The 14,981-nt window shown below is 37.9% G+C and overlaps 1 protein-coding gene across 11 annotated transcripts in view; it reads right to left on the bottom strand.

The window, feature by feature from the left end:
- Nucleotides 1-14,981, bottom strand: part of CHRM2 (cholinergic receptor muscarinic 2) — a 95,466-nt gene that overhangs the window by 26,760 nt on the left and 53,725 nt on the right. The window lies entirely within an intron of this gene.

Here is a 14,981-nt window from a genome sequence, read left to right as displayed (position 1 = left end):
ACCTTGCAACTCAGAGCTGAAAAATCTACAGGGCATGGGTGATCTCTCACTCACATTTGGGCAATGCCAGGCACAATAGGTCTTCAAGACACTAGAGCTAGTATATAACTTTAGGGCATGCCGTAATTCAAGGTATGGAGGGGAGCCAGAGGTTTGTTCACCTTTTCACTTGCTTGTTTGTTTACAGGAAGGACATCCAGTAAAATGGTTGAAGATTGAGTTTATTTTTATCTCTGTGCTTCCACGTTATTACACAAAGCTTGGAAGTGGTGGGATTTTGGGGCTAATGTCAGGCATTTCCATGTACACACACAGAGCTTTTGCTAAAGGAGGGCTAGAACAGTGCTCAAAAATAAAGGAGAAGGCAGGGTCAGAGAAAGGACTAAGGGAAGATAAGAGAATTCATTCAAAGCAATGAAGCTAAAACCTGGATCAAAGCATTGAAATGATACCACGAAGTTGGTGTGAACTTGGCAGAACTGGTACAAGTAAGACTGCTAAACAATAAGCAATTCATTCTTATCATTCCCCTTCTTTTTCATCTTTATGTGTGCTGAAGGTAAGTGAGTCCTTATTCCTTATTGCTTTGTTCAGTGAAAAAGTAAATAAGCAAGGGTTGATCTCCAGCTGTAATAACAAGAACTGGCAAGAGCCTGAGAGGTTTGCAGTATTTTCCCTAAACACTGCAAGAAAAAAGCAACAACCTCACCACCCCCAACCACCATCAGCTTCTTTATTTATCAAACTTCTCTGGAAACAGATAATCTCTTCAATTCTCTTATTGCCTTGAAATGATAGCCATTGGCACTTTGATAAATGGACTGTAAAGTTGCTGATACTCATTGTAGCTTCTCTAACACTCCTGTATCCTCAGCCAATCTGCCAGCTTCGTGACTCTGCAGCAATTTAATTCCCAGTGAATTACTGCAAGGAGAATTCAACTTCTTGCAAAGAGTGTCACTGGGGGGTGGTGTCTCTTTCCTCCCTTGTCACGGTGAAATCAGGCCAATACCACAAAGTGTTTGATAAATCTACTGGAAGATGGAGTCCTACCAAGTCCTGATTTTGAAGATGAACTTCCATTATGTCCCAGAGTCAGATTCTAGCCTCTCATAGTTTTTCTATGTGTTAGCTGTCTAGCCTGCTTGAGCATTTTTGTAAACCCTTTTAAATGACTACGTACATCTTGAGGTACATGAATAAATCAATAATACCTGGTCCTAAGCCTGAAAATAACCTCAGTGCTGTGAAAATAACAGGACTGCTTGTGAGCAGATCCTCCTTTCAGTCTGTCCTACAGGATCTGTATAAAGTGCAGTGTCTGTAAAAGCACAAGATGGAAGTTTTCTGGGACACTTTCATTCAGTAAAAAAGTACTGGGGAATATCAGAAGGAAGATTTGGGAAGGGGTGGGCTGGAAACAGATTTAAAAATATCCTCTTTTCTCTAATCTGATTATAAGTGACAACTTTACCTCATAGATGTGTTGTTAGTTTAAGTTTCCTTTTAGAGTTTGAATTCATCTTTAAACTTTGCTTCTCACATCCATATTAATGTTCAGCTGTTTCTGAATAGTGAAAAATAATCACTTCTGTGTATTTGCAGAAGTAAGCTAGCTAATTATCAAGGTTTCATTTTGAGGAGCTATTCGACTATTATTGTAATGACAAAGGCTTGCAAACCCAGAGAAGATTTTTCTCCCTAATGGCAGCACATCTCAGGTGCTGTTTTAGGATGTCAGCTCATGACTCATCCAGAAGCTATGTTGTCTCATTACTTCATGCAGGCCTTTCCAATACAGTTTTCATGAGTGCTCCATAAGACAGCTCTTATGAAAATTAGGATTTAAATATTTTTTCTGGTACTGTATGTTCATAGTTAATTCTGTATGGCATACAGGTGTTCTAAAACATAGTTTCTTCTTAGAGCCTTTCCATTGCACTTTTAGTCCTTATCAAAATTGCTAACATGCTTTTAGGTTAATCTTGTATTTCACTAAAGAGTTTTGAAATTGTCGGAGATGTTCATATGAAAAGGAAAAAAGAAAAGTACTGAGGCAATGGGTGGATATTGTACAAATGTGGCCAATTTGAATGTTATAGTTAGAACATTATAATGTGTCACTATTCCAGTACTAAAGAAAGATAAATATAATTGATTCTAGAAAAGCCGCATCCTTCCAAAGGTGGAAAACAGGCCTGAAAGGTGGCCTCTCAACAGCCACCATGTGAGTGAATTATGTCATACAGTCTCCTGTCCCAGAGGGGACTTACAGGCTTAAGACCTCTAAAAATTGCTGTTGCTATTTGCTACAGGGTCTCAGATTTGTCAGATCTCATTTATTATAGAAAATTCTCTCTCAGGGCACCTACTGTGGAAAAAGTAGCTTTCTAAAATTTGCATTGGTGAATTTCCTTCCTACAGCATCATATGGTCATCTTTCCTGTTTTGTCTACATATTTTTTCACTGAATTATTTGCTCTTAAATCATACTTGGTTGTGGTCTGATGTCTACTGGAATCTATTTCTTATCCATCTTTTGATGAAGTATTTCTGCATTGCTTTCCTGACAAAATTCGGCTGCTATGGATGGTGCATATGTCAAACATCAGTTGGTGGTCAGAGAGTGGCATGAAAGATGGACTCAGTAACATCCTGGAAGAAATGTGAAGAATGATTGTGCCTCCACAGGGCAGAGAGTATTTGGGATGATTCATTGTCAGATGTGAAACTGCAGCAAGGGGCTTGAACTGTTCAAAGAGGGAAGCGTGAGTATGGTAAAGAGGTAAAGAGCAGTAATCTTAGGATGAAGGTGAAAGAAATGTTAAGGGATATGCAAGATAGTAGAAAGACGAAAGTAAGAATATAGTAGAATACAAAGAAATAGAAGAAGAAAAAAAACTAGGATGCCAAGGAAAGGTACAGTGAACCAGAGCTGAAAGCTGTATATCTTGTGATACACAGAGAGAAAGAAGTAGGAAAGAAAATTCAGAGTGAGACACAGCTATAAACTAGATTTTTAAACTGTGTTATTTGCTTATAGCTAGTTTGTACAGCATGCAGGGTACACTTCTATTTCTGATTATAGGAGGAGTGGTAGATGATAGTTGCATAGATGAACTAATTCTTAATTCCCTCCCTTCAAAAAATAAAATAAAAAAACCCCTCAAACCTTTACCTTGTGTTATTATTATCAAAATTGCAAACTTCACTAAATAAATTAATACTTTCTGGACTCAAGTCTACCTTCCCATCTTTTGGTCAGGCCATATGTAGACAGACACATGGATATTGTTTTATGCAGGGTACATATATGTTTATGCTGAGGACCAGAGTAACACTAAGAGATGAATACTTAAGTGTGTAAGAACCGGTGTTGGGAAAGCAACTGGTATTCATAAAACAAAACTTTATACCTAGTATGATGCTTTCAAAACAGAAATTTTCACCTCTCTTTTCCTTTAAAAGATCTATTAGTGAATTCAGTTACAGAAAAAACTCCCATGAATGTCTATACATTCTGGCTCATTAATTCATCCATTTCCATAACTAGTCCTCTGATGCCATTTGAAATAAAACTGCTGAAAATACTCCAAACACATTTGCTTCCCTAATGATTGTTTGATGCACACCACAGTGTGTTCCATCTTTTGTATCCACTAAGTGTGTACTGTCTCGCTCTGTTCTGTTGCTTGCCATCCTCTCTGGAGATTAGCAAAGATAAGTTATTTAGGTTTTGAAGACTCCACAGGGCTGCTTTCAAACTGGCATCTTTTTTTCATAATCATTTTTTCTACTCAGAGGAAATATCTTTTCTTCTGGAACTGACTTCTGAAACACATTCGGCTTGATATTTGCTTTCCCTGTTAATCTTTACATCCAATTTTGTAGGTATTCAGGAAATAAAAGAGCCAGTCCTGAGACCTGAAGGGCTGTGGTGCTTAGAAGGTGTTTAAGAAATTTCTTGTCAAATATTTAGTGTTCTTGGTTTGCAGAGCAAGTCCTCTACATTTGGCTGCTCCTTCTGCAAACATTTGTCCAAACTTTCTGAAGACCCTTCGATCTTTTTCACTTAAACTGACAAATGAAGGCCAGATTGGACAGAGCCTTGGGTGACATGATCTGGTGTGAGGCATCTCTGCCCATGACAGGGGGATTGGAACTAGATGATATTAAGGTCCTTTCCAACGCTAACTGTTCTACGATTCTATGCCTAGTAGAAAACTACCTGGTTATTTCCTCCTTCTGCCTCTTCTGACCTTTCACATACTGTGAGCAGGAGCTCTACCATGCCTTGCTCTTCTGCTGTTACTCAGCAGTCTACCAGCCTCTGCTGAGAGTCTCCCAGCTGTGATCCCTCAACAATTTCATTGTCCAGCGTTGTCATTCTCCACTACATGATATGTCTGAAGGATTTGAAGCATTACTCTGAAGAGTCTATGACTACCACTGATCCTATTCTTTCTATGCTTACTCACTTATTTGATATATTTTCAGGGTCTCTAGAATTGCTCCAGATGACCATCACTTTGTGTTGCATAATGTAAAGATATTTGATTGTTGCCCAAAAAACTTGCTAAACTCATGGTCTAAAATCTCCTTTATGACACTTAGATTTTTTCATTCCTTAACCACATCATAAATACTTGAAATGCCACTTTAAAGTATACCTTAAATGGAGAAGCTCACAGCTTTAAAGAAAGTTACAGTTATGACATTCCTTGCAAGAAATTGTGCATTATGGTAACTAATTCAAATCCTGTAAAAGAGATCAAAGTATGGGTGACCAGAATAGTATTTTTTTAAAATTATTATTTCCAGGCAAACCTGATAATATTTAATAGTAACATGAGCATCTTTCTGCAATAATATTCCAATTACTAGTAACTCTTGTTCTTTCGCTACACAAATAAACACTTCTCTGGTTTTCAGAACCCCCTTGTGGAGGGTTCACACAAGAATGTGAACAAAGATTTGCCTGAAAAGAAGCAGCTGATCTGTCTTCATCCAGGTACTTCTTTAGCAGCCTCATGTGACTGTTACACTATTTTTTTTCGGTGTGGTGGACTTCAGGGTTAATAGGAAAGAATCCATTCTGGATTGTCCCAGGAAATTGTGATGTTCTGTATTCATTGCATGCCTCCAAATAGGAGTCAAAATTTTCAGGAGTGGGGTAACACCTATCTTCAGAAAAATCCAGGGAGTGATAATCCATGTTCATTATTGCTGTCAGTGGCATGCATTAGCTTATGAGGCACTTCCAGGATAAAACTGGAAAGAGATTGATAATAGAATAATGTCTAGTAGGGGGGGTGACTTTTGCAAAGCAGCTGACAAGCATCTAAGACTTCTAAACTCTGGCCTAATCTGGTCATCTCAGCTAGTTCTGTTGATTTGTATTTTTTTGTTTATCAGAACTGTGAACAAAGTCTTACAAATTGCAGTTTTAATTATATTGAAATCTATTTGGAAAGACAGAAGAACATATAAGGCAGGACATTTCAAGTGATGTATGATGTATCTCATCTTAGAGGAGATTTAATCTTTGTTGGCAAGCAGGAATACCTTCATGTTTTAATGTCACTTCTGCATCGACTGTAACAGTGATGATAACAACCTTTACTGACTTTTTCAATCTTGTGAATGATGAGAAATGAACAGTTCCCTCTTCTGATATTTCATAAGCCTACTCGTTCAGGGTTCTCCGCTCCAGAAATATGCAACTGTTGTAGGAAGCAAAGAAATAAAGAGTGACAAAATGTGGAATTCAAAGGGAATAAAATAAGAAAAAGTCCTTGTCCATGGATAGGAATAAAAACCATGCAAGTGGAGTTGTACTATGACAAAGGTATAAGGGCCTTGCTTTGCTAGTGTGCAGTTCAATATCTGACTGCGAGCGACGGTTACTGGTTTACTGGTTAGTTACTGCTGAACAAAAGAAAGATGGAGGAGAAAGTTTTCATACCTGTAACAGTTGATGTTTAGTTGTGGTAACTAAGTTAGCAGCCACATCTTCAGCTCAGCAATGAATGAAAATAGAGAGGTTCTTTCACAACAGATTTGGCTCTTCAGAGTTTTGAATTAGCCTCCTGAAGTCTCTCGCTCTTAGGCTCCTAAACCAAACACCTCAGCTGGGCGCTCAGGGATGTGAAGCATGAATCCTCATCATGCCAAAGAGTGAACTGTGCCATTTAGTCTCTGTTATCCAGTTTAATTTTAGGGAGCGTTTCAATCTCTTATGTTTGTCTCATTTCCCCTCCATGCTTTACTGTGCAACATCATCTGGAGAAAAATGACAGTCAATCAAGTATGTTATAAATATCTGGAAATGAGTAAACAGCATGGCAATAAAGCTGATCAGCCAGCCTCCTTTCTGAAATGCTTTTTATTGTGTTCAGCTGCAAGTGTCATTTCCCTAATGCGCCCGTTCATCTTGTGCTGGATTACAAGTTAAATCTGCATGCACTTGTGCTCTCTTTGGGGTAGAGATATCCAGTAGTGGCCAGTTTATGGCAAATAAACTGCGTCATAACACTGCAAGGATTCTCCAATAATTTTTCTTCCGATCTTTCTATTTTGTTGCTATGGAGTAGGTGACTGCAACTGGACATTCCTCAGATGCATAGCCTTGGCATGTCAGGCAGCTATGCATTGTTTATTTGAGAGGCCAGAGCCATAGCAGAGTGATTCAGGGTGGGAGATAAAAGAAAAGCTCTAGTGTAGTCAAAGCAGTGTGCAGTGGTAATGTAGTTGAGGGTAGATAGATACAGGCAAATAAAGATTACCTGCTAGTAAACTAATCAGTGAAAATTTGTCAGTGTTCCACTGGCATGGTAACATTCACAGGTGAGGGAAAAGGGTATATTTGTGGGTTTTGTGAGGGGAGGAGGAACAAAGAAATGAAAAAAAATTGAGCACATTGCTGTAGAAGATAATAGTGGAAATTTCTATGAAAGCAGCTGCTCAATTTCTCACCCTGAGTCAAACTGAGGCAAAAGGTCAGTGAATGCAGCAATGGCAGCCATGATGGCAGTTTGGCATTTGTTTCAATAAGTATCAAAGTGACTTTGCCCTCTTCAATCTTTTGACATGAAGAAAGAGTGCCTTGATTTTTAGCACTTAATGAAACTAAATCATGCCCAGCTCTAGAAAGCTCAATAAACTTTTCTGGTTAATATATTCCAGAAACCCAAATAAAACTGTCTATCTAATCTCAAATTCTAAAGCAGATATTTCTACAAACTCCACAGTACTCACATCTTCTAATTCTGGCAGTACAGCAGGCAGAGGTTTTTTGCTCTTTGTTATAGAAGAAGCTTTCCTGCTCCTTGTTTTTCTGCTGAGTCACTGAAAAATTCCCTGCTAGAAAAGATCCAAATATAACTTACATTCCTCTTTTCATACCCTAGTTCAATTATGTTTTTCATTACCTCAAAAGTAAGCTTAAATGCTCCCTGTTGTCCAACAAGTAAGTAAATAAATAAATAAATTAGCAATTAAACTACAAGGGAAAGAAAAGCTTAATTTCAGCATTACCACTAAGTATTCTAAGCAACTGTTTCCAAGCTGTATAATGGCTACACTCAGTTAAGAGTATTCTCTCTGAACATTCCAAATAGAAATATCTTTCATCTCTTCTGTCTCTACCAAGGTTTATTTAGTTGACCTACTGAGACACCAGAAGCTACCAACTGGATACTTCAACTTGGAGAAAAAAGGAGGGAGTGCAGTGATCACATGAAAGGCACTCTGTCAGGCAGAGGTTAAAGTGGATGTTCATTTTGCCCTATCTGTCTCAAATAGGGGGGCTTTAGAGAAATTTGAAACTTAACAGATATGGATCTGGTACAAAGAGATGGGTTTTAATGTACTGCACAGGTAGCTGTATTGCTCACTGCCAGCGGAGAGGTTTGTGATCAAGGACTAGTCAGCATTTAAAATCACTGAATGTATGTGCTCATAAAGAGTATATGTAAAATGTTTATAGTACAAGATTGTAAGGTGCAGGGGGATAATGGTCTTCTAACTCATCTGTGCCTGGATTTCAGCTTAAGACAATTTCAAAGCAGTCTGACTTACACAGATTTTTATTTTATTGTTTTCCTAGTAACAGCTGTTCATCTTGGTATTTATTTATGAGCTTCTGATATCTCTGATAAGATTATTTAAAGCACTATTGGACACTATCAGAGGGAGGATTAGAAATTCACTGGTCAAGTCCTATGTTCCTATGGTCCAACACTGTTTGGCTAGCACAGGGCATGCTGAGATCACCCCTGACTATGCACATCTTTCAGCTTTGGTTAGACCATTAGATCTCCCAAAGATGATGTTTTCTTAAAAACATATACTCCCTTTCTGCTCCAGCACACCCTTGTGTGCTCTAGGGACTTTAGCTTAGTCCTACTCTGAGGATGAGACAGGAAGGCTTGGAGGGGATAACATATCCATTTTTGTAGTTGAAGGTACTTACAGTGGCATAATTGCACTTATTAATAGTGGTGAAAGGATGTGGCCAATCTATAATTTGATGTAATGTTTGGCAACTTGAGCAATATGAATCATGAGTCATTCATTAACTGAATAATGCTTTTAATTAGTTAGAATTAATTTTAAGATGTCCTCTGTTATTTTGTTGTGTAATTTAATGTCACCAGCATTATTTTTTGTATGTTATGATTACATTTGGTCTTATATACAGTTCCCACCAAATACAAATTTATTATTTGCTATAGTTCAAACTCTTTTCATATTTAGAGAAAAGCCCTTGCAAATAGTAGTCTTAAAGGTGAAGCCTGTGGTACCTTTCCAGTTGTGTATGAAGTGCCATTCCTGTGCTACCGGGTCTGAGAGCCATGATGCTGTAAAGAGAAGTTAGTGATATGTCTGCCTGCTTGATGTTTCAGATTCTCTTTGGCAGTAAATAGGCAGAGCTGCATTGAAGCTAGCAAAGTCCTACAAGCTAAAAACCCAAAAGTGGCAATATAGCTTTGAGCAGAACTCCATTTCCCAGTTGCTAGATTTCCAGACTGCCTACCACTCAGCCAGACACCAGTACATTCAAATTAATTAAAATTCTTTTTGGTTGCTCCATCAAAAAGTATCAAAGATTTTGTGACCCCAGGGCATGGTACCATTATGCTGTGTCAGGCCAAAATGGAGAGGCTAAGGGGGAGAAACCCATATTTTCAGAGATGTAAGGCACCTTTTTTCTGCACTGACTTAGGTTCTGATTTTCTTCCATTATATCTGAATAAATTAATGAGAAAATCCCCTCTCTTCTTCACAGTCCCATAGCTTACATCTTAGTTGTACATGCTTTCTCGGTCTCTGGAGACAGTCACCTCCACACTCCCAGGGGAATGAAGATGAAACTCCAGCTTCCCAAGAGAGCACTAAGACATCTTTAACCACATAATAATTAATGTTTTTATGGCGTTCCAGGTCATTTACTGATATTGAACACTTCAGTGGCTTAATCCTTCCTCACACAATGTGTAGACAAATAATAGCTTGATAGACTTCATTATTCATGAAAGGCAGATAGTGCAGGCAAGCCAGCAGGAAAATATTTTAGTTTGTCAAAAGTATATCACAGGAGATAAAAGCGCCCTCCCTTCATCAGTTTTATTTGTGGAATTTATCCAAGTCTAAATTTATTTATTCTTAAAAATTGCATTTGTGTCCAAAGATTGAATTTCCAGAAGCTAAGAATGCACAGCAACGGAACAACACAGACCTTGAGGACAGCAATCCCTTTCCAGGCTTGGAAAAATAAAAAACTTCCTAGAAAACAGCAAGTATTATGGAAAAAAAGGATAGGACAAACCTTAGGTTTCATTAACTCTTTGATTTATGCAAATTTAATATGGGAAAGTACTACATAGAATCATAGAATCATAGAATTAACTAGGTTGGAAAAGACCTTTAAGATCATCAAGTCCAACCTTTACCCCAGGACTGCCAAGTCACCACCAAATCATATCACTAAGGGCCTCATCTACATGGTTTTTGAACACATGGCATCACTGGACATATATGAGCAGAGTTAACTCACTTTAACAAAAATTTCCATTGGTAGATATTCTCCAGAGTAGTATATGTTCTCTAGGCATTTCTCCCTAGCTTCGCCAAACTATATCTATAAAGTATGAGTATCTAGAAATGCAAATGAATGCCACCTGGGATTGGTAAGGAACATAGAAAAGTGGCTTTCTGATCAAATAAAAAGCTTATGTCATAAATTAAATTTATTCTTGGAGATGAATCCAAGCTTACCAAAGCCAGAGGGATTTTCTCCGCTGTGTTTCAATAGTTTTGGGATTGGTGCCTTGTGAAACTGTGTAAAATGAAATAGGGCATATTGCAAAATAGGGTTACTGATCGTTATACTGCTCAACTTCTGCTTCTGTGGGTGTTGTTATTTTTACATTGTATAAAACAGCACTCGATAAGGGCCGTTTAAATTATTTTGTGTCCAGTGCAAACCTAGTATTGCTTTTATGTGTGACTGCTGATCTGTTACTAGTGGCTTATCTTCTAACAGCATGTCATTGTTAGGAGATGTGTAAGAATCAGCAATAAGAAAACGGAGTAAACCATATAAACAATTCTATTTTCTTTCTTGTCAGTTGGTGTTACAGACTGCAGAGTCCTCATACTGCTGAGGTGACTGTATTGTAGGAATAAGGATGAGAATAAAATATTTAGCTGGCCTTTGGTGCATGCTGGTGCATGTCGATGGTTTGTCTGCCAGCTTGGTTGCCATTGAATGCCTCAGAGGGAGAATTAAAGAAGAGATTACCAAAAAGTGCCTAGAATTTGCATTATTCTGTTACCATTGAAAGTCAATAACAAAGAACTCTTGACATTTATACTAGTAGGGTCGTAGCAGGACAGGGGCTTGAAATTCTTCTGATCCTAAAAGCTCTATACATACTTCACTGATAATGGGATCAAGCCCCAGATTTCCAGCCATGTACCTCATTCAGCAATAATGTGTCTTCTGTAATCAACGACTTTCCAAAACATAAGAATGGATCCCCCATGTAATTCATACAGACACAATCTTTTTAAAAATGTTGCTAAGCTTTTAGTGTCAGTAAAATTTCCCTGCAGTGAGAAGCTTCAATTTAATTAAGCATTGCATGAAGCTGTATTTCTTTTCCCCTGTTGTACATTTGCTGCCTATTAATGCATCCTGTATTATTGAACTCCAGGTAAACAGACATCTCCATTTCACCTTATCTCTGCAATTCATTTATAACTCTATCATGATTGATATAACTCTTTTCAAAGCAGACTATCTTGCCTCTTCAATTCCTTGTTTTACTGATGTGTTCTCTCAGTGCCTTTAGACCTTAGAATTTCTACTTTTACTTTCTTAAAGAAAAGACAACTAAAACCAAAGACAAGAAAGCTGAAACCGTTGTGGATGAGGCACTTCACATTCCATTTTATACATTTCCTCCCTCTTCAGTGGTTTGTTTCTGATTAACTAGAGGATCTTTATTGTTATTTTCTTTCAATAGAAGAAAGGTTACTTTAATTTCAAAACTTATCAATGTACATGGACAATCTTAGGTGTGTCCACATTTACTATCTTGGTATGTAATGTAATGTAATTCTTTGGGCATACTTTGGAAACCTACCTATTCCATGTTGGCTAACCTAACAACTGCCATCAGTCAATTTTTCCAACTCAACATTTCCCTTTAGCCTATTGACTTCTTCAGATCGTTAACAATTGCAACTACTTAAGAGCAACTAATTTAGGCAGTAGTCCATCTGTTTGTCCGATATTATACTGAGGTTTGATGTCATACTATTTCTGTTAGCTTACTATCTCTTTGAGAAAGTTTTTTTCCTTGAGAATGTGGCTTCTGAGGGGAAGTGAAGGATGGAGGTGAAGAGTCTTAGCTTACACAGAACAGACACCAAGTCTTAATTGGATATGAGGGTATTCAGGTACTTCAAAACCTGCATGTTATAAAATACACATTGGTCTGAATAGCTTTTCAGTCAGAGAAATGCGGAAAATTAAATTGTCTTCTTGTAGGAAATATTAATAATTTGTTTTCAACCCACACTAATGAAATTTTGACATCTCAACTATTTTCACATAAAAGAAAGTAGAAAACAATCTCAGTTTGGAAATATTGGACTGCAAAATGTTTATATTCTTGATCAAAAGAGAAGACTATTAATCTCCAAAGGCTGATGTATTTGATATTAAAAATATTTTACAATACTTCTGACAACTGGAAAGATAAGTAGTAGGGGGGTTTAGATTCTAAAAAAAGTTTTGTTTGAAATGTTCTCCTTGAGATATTCTACAACCTCTATTACAGGAAAAAAACCAAACCTGTTTTCTGGCGGGTTTTTTTGTTGTTTAGTTTTGTTTAGTTTTTAGTTTTGTTTAGTTTGTTTAGTTTTTGTGGTGTTTTTTTAATTTTCTTTTTATTTCTTTGATATCCTAGATTTTTAAGGAAAATATTAAAAAGTTTTTAGATTTCTCTCTGCTCTTTCACTCTATTATTTTGAGAGTAGAAAAAAAAAAAAAAAAACAACAGAAGGGGCATCTTTGAGAGGACTCTCACTTGGTTCACTGAAGATACAGAGCACTTCCATGCAAGCACAACCATGCAAGCCCTCTTCATGCAGTGTGCCAGGGAAGAAATGTGCATTTTAGAAAGATACCACATCTTTCTGCATTAACTCAGAAATTCATTTGTTTTTATTTAATATTCTTGGGCCAGGGATTATTGCTGCCCCCCTGGCTAACACATTTTCTTAACTGCGTCTAGTTTTCTTTTTTATTAAAATAATTCTGATAAATTATGGTAGTGTTGTCTTTATTTGCTGTTGTTAGTACTGAAGGAAATAAAGGAGGAAAAAATACTGTTTTGATGTGGAAATGGAGCCTAATAACCTGCTAATAGGAACCAAATCTTGGTTTTGATTGCAGGTAAACATCTGTGAAACTGGAATATATTTTTTAACACCAATCACAAAAAGAGAAAGTTGATGAAATTATATGCTCCGGTTACCTTGGTTTATTTGGCTAAGAGAGTTCTGTGGCAAAACACATTCCACCTTTCAGGTTTCAAGGGGTCTTCATCCCATCTCCGCCACCACAGGCTGGTTGCTCATGAAGTGATAACCCTCACTGCAAGCTTGGCTACCCAGGGATGTGCAGCAAACGCAAACTGAATCAGTTAATGGTGTGAATTAAAGTGCATTAAAAATTCTGCAGGTGTTCTCTTTTGAGTGTTATGAGACTGTATGTCACTGCAGTTTAATCCTTCTCTAAGAAGGGCTTGTCCTCAGTGCAGTGTTACCATGAGGTATAACTCCAGCACTGTTCCTGGCTCAACTCTTGCACATACGGGGTAGGCTCTAATTTGAATTAAGCAAAGATTTAGACACCTTTGCTGAGTTTTCCATTCGTGCGGGTGGATCAACTGAAGTGCCTGGTGTCTTCCTCATCTGGGTGTGGAGGCTTGCTAACGTCTGGCATACAGTCTGCCATACTGCAACAGATCTGAATTAGCTGGTTTGTCACAGGCCCAGGCTAAAGGTTGAATAATGCTTATTTTCAAACCAGCAAGGGAGAATTTGGCCTCTTGCTGCTTCTCTATGCATGGAGTGTGTCACTGGCCGGTCTCTCCCCACAACTTCCATGTTTGCAGCATGATCATATTTGACCAAGCGAGACCCGTTCCAGAGGAATCATGATGACTCTAAGGGTACATGCATATGACTGGAAGCAATTGAATTACCGAGGCTTAACAAGTTACCTCTAACCAGTTGATGAGCTGTAACTTAATAAGACACAGAGATTTTACTGCTTTTAATTGCATGTCTCCATCTTTGGCAACCTGAGTTAACCCTGCACTAGTGATGTTCCCCAAGAAACTACAATAATATATGAGCAGAGAGACATGATTGGGGAGGAGGAGGATTCATTGCTCCCCCTTTCAGTCATGTGAATTAGCTGGCTTTTTTCTGCAATCTTCTCTAGAGCCAAAGGAAAGAGGAGCCTCTGAGAGGTGGCTTTGAGTACACAGAATAGGTGCTTCCTCAGAGCCTTTCTTTGGAGGAGCTTACCGCTCTGCACTGATCACAAAAGACCTCAGGAAGAATAGCTAATTTAGGCACAGATGATCCTTTTGGATATTGCACCTGCATAAAATGGAAAATGGGGGATTTTTGTTTTCTCTGCCAACAAACAATAGATGTTTCCTCCATAAGTCAGTGTCTGATGCCAGCAGAGGCTACATATGTATGTCGTCACAGTTTTCCCTTCAATTACACTGACCTTTTACATATAACAGAAATGTAACATTTTAATTAAACTTTTTTTTATGTCATCCCAGTTTATTTTTTTTTTCTTCCTAAATTTGTCCTGTAGAAAACTCTGAAGTCTTTCCTGCTGGCAGGCAAAGTCCCACTTGTCCTGAAAGTGGCAAGTTTATGCTGTTTGTTAATAGTGGGAATGAATGGCACCAGGTGAGGCACAAAGATAACCAACAGTGCTACCCTCCAGCAGAGCCATCTGAGAGAGTGGAAAGGGATTTTTTTTTTTTTTTTTTTTGGTAATGAAATACGAGGATATCAGATCAGGGAAATCAGATCAGATGTGATTGAGGAATTTGGCCACAGAGTAAACTATAATCAGGATTTGGGTTTTTCTTTCCTCCAGCTGCAGGCTGCAGCTACTGTACTTTCAGACATTGCCAAACTGCACAGTGAAATAACATCAAGAATCTATTTAATTTTCTAAATTAACATTGGCCTTTCATTCACCTTTCCATCCACTTGGGTTACTCAACTCCATATTAGAAGTGTTCGTCTGCCTTGCATCTATCCTCTTTCATTGTTTCTGTAATTGAAAATAGTCAGTACAACTGTGATTTTGTGGTTTAACTTTAGCTGTTCTTACTGACAACTGTGTAGAATATTGCTATATATTATAGTTC

The sequence above is a fragment of the Strigops habroptila genome, chromosome 3 (assembly GCF_004027225.2).
Source record: "Strigops habroptila isolate Jane chromosome 3, bStrHab1.2.pri, whole genome shotgun sequence".
In the NCBI taxonomy this organism is placed as follows: Eukaryota; Metazoa; Chordata; class Aves; order Psittaciformes; family Psittacidae; genus Strigops; species Strigops habroptila.
Note: the sequence above shows the minus strand (reverse complement) of the source record. Positions and strands in the feature narration are given on the sequence as shown.